The following is a 3315-nucleotide window of genomic DNA, read 5'->3' as shown; positions in this document are numbered from 1 at the left end:
TAACGTTTAACGTATAACGTGTAACGTATAACGTTTAGCGTATAACGTATGACGTATCACGTATAAGGTATGACCTATAACGCATTACGTATAGCGTATAACGCATAACATATAACGTATAACGTATAACGTATAACGTATAACGTATAAAGTATAACGTATAACGTATAACGTGTAACGTATAACGTATATCCTATAACGCATAACGTATAGCGTATAACGCATAACGTATATCGTATAACGTATAAAGTATAACGTATAACGTCTAACGTTTAACGTATAACGTACAACGTATAACGTATAACGTATAACGTATAACATATAACGTATAACGTATAACGTATAACGTATAACGTATAAAGTATATCGTATATCGTATAACGTATAACGTATAACGTATAACGTATATCCTATAACACATAACGTATAGCGTATAACGCATAACGTATAACGTATAACGTATAACGTATAACGTATAACGTATAACGTATAACGTATAACGTATAACGTATAACGTATAACGTATAACGTATAACGTATAACGTATAACGTATAACGTATAACGTATAACGTATAACGTATAACGTATAACGTATAACGTATAACGTATAACCTATAACGTATAACGTATAACGTATAACGTATAACGTATAACGTATAACGTATAACGTATAACGTATAACGTATAACGTACAACGTATCACGTATAACGTATATCCTATAACGCATAACGTATATCCTATAACGCATAATGTATAGCGTATAACGCATAACGTATACCGTATAACGTATAACGTCAAACGTATAACGTATAACGTATAACGTATAACGTATAACGCATAACGTATAACGTATACCGTATAACGTATAACGTATAACGTATAACGTATAACGTATAACGTATAACGTACAACGTATAACGTATAACGCATAACGTATAACGAATAACGTATAACGTATAACGTATAACGTATAACGTATAACGAATAACGTATAACGTATAACGTACAACGTAAAACGTATAACGTATAACGTATAACGTATAACGTATAACGTATAACGTATAACGTATAACGTATAACGTATAACGTATAACGTATAACGTATAACGTATAACGTATAACGTATAACGCATAACGTTTAACGTATAACGTGTAACGTATAACGTTTAGCGTATAACGTATAACGTATTACATATTACATATAACGTATAACGTACAACGTATAACGTATAACATATAACGTCTAACGTTTAACGTATAACGTACAATGTATAACGTATAACGTATAACGTATAACGTATAACGTATAACGTGTAACGTATAACGTATAACGTATAACGTATAACGTATTACGTATTACGTATAACCTATAACGTCTAACGTATAACGTATAACGTATGACGTATAACGTATAACGTATAACGTATAACTTATAACGTAAAACGCATTACATATTACGTATAACGAGTAACGTATAACGTATAACGTATAACGTATAACGTATAACGTATAACGTATAACGAATAACGTAAAACGTAAAACGTATTACATATTACGTGTAACGAGTAACGTATAACGTATAACGTATAACGTATAACGTATAACGTATAACGTATAACGTATAACGTATAACGTATAACGTACAACGTAGAACGTACAACGTATAACGTATAACGTATAACGTATAACGTGTAACGTATAACGTATAACGTATAACGTATTACGTATAACGTATAGCGTATAACGTATAACGTATAACGTATAACGTACAACGTATAACGTATAACGTACAACGTATCACGTATAACGTATATCCTATAACGCATATCGTATATCCTATAACGCATAACGTATATCGTATAACGCATAACGTATACCGTATAACGTATAACGTCAAACGTATAACGTATAACGTGTAACGTATAACGTATAACGCATAACGTATAACGTATACCGTATAACGTATAACGTCAAACGTATAACGTATAACGTATAACGTATAACGTATACCGTATAACGTATAACGTATAACGTATAACGTATAACGTATATCGTATACCGTATAACGTATAACGTATAACGTATAACGTATAACGTATAACGTACAACGTATAACGTACAACGTATAACGAACAACGTATAACGTATAACGTATAACGCATAACGTATAACGCATAACGTATAACGTATAACGTATAACGCGTAACGAATAACGAATAACGTATAACGTATAACGTATAACGTATAACGTATAACGTAGAACGTATAACGTATAACGTATAACGTATAACGTATAACGTATAACGTATAACGTACAACGCATAACGTATAACGAATAACGTATAACGTATAACGTATAACGTATAACGTATAACGTATAACGTATAACGTATAACGTATAACGTAAAACGTATAACGTATAACGTATAACGTATAACGTATAACGTATAACGTATAACGTATAACGTATAACGTATAACGTATAACGTAAAACGTATTACATATTACGTATAACGAGTAACGTATAACGTATAACGTATAACGTATAACGTATAACGTATAACGTATAACGTATAACGAATAACGTATAGCGTATAACGTATAACGTATAACGTATAACGTATAACGTATAACGTATAACGTATAACGTATAACGTATGACGTATAACGTATAACGTATAACGTATAACGTATAAGGTATAACGTATAACGTATTACGTATAACGTATAACGAATAACGTATAACGTATAACGTATAACGTACAACGTATAACGTATAACGTATAACGTATAACGTATAACGCATAACGTATAACGCATAACGTATAACGTATAACGTATAACGCGTAACGAATAACGTATAACGTATAACGTATAACGTATAACGTATAACGTATAACGTATAACGTATAACGTATAACGTATAACGTATAACGTATAACGTATAACGTATAACGTATAACGTATAACGTATAACGTATAACGACAAACGTATAACGTATAACGTATAACGTATAACGTATAACGTATAACGTATAACGTATAACGTGCAACGTATAACTTCTAACGTATAACGTATAACGTATAACGTATAACGTATAACGTATAACGTATAACGTATAACGTATAACGTATAACGTATAACGTATAACGTATAACGTATAACGTATAACGTATAACGTATAACGTATAACGTATAACGTATAACGTATAACGTATAACGTATAACGTATAACGTATAACGTATAACGTATAACGTACAACGTATAACGTGTAAGGTATAACGTATAACGTATAACGTATAACGTATAAC

Source organism: Ptiloglossa arizonensis, unplaced genomic scaffold, assembly GCF_051014685.1.
Source record: "Ptiloglossa arizonensis isolate GNS036 unplaced genomic scaffold, iyPtiAriz1_principal scaffold0099, whole genome shotgun sequence".
NCBI classification, from domain to species: Eukaryota; Metazoa; Arthropoda; class Insecta; order Hymenoptera; family Colletidae; genus Ptiloglossa; species Ptiloglossa arizonensis.
The sequence above is the reverse complement of the archived record's forward strand: the minus strand, read 5'-3'. Positions refer to the sequence as shown.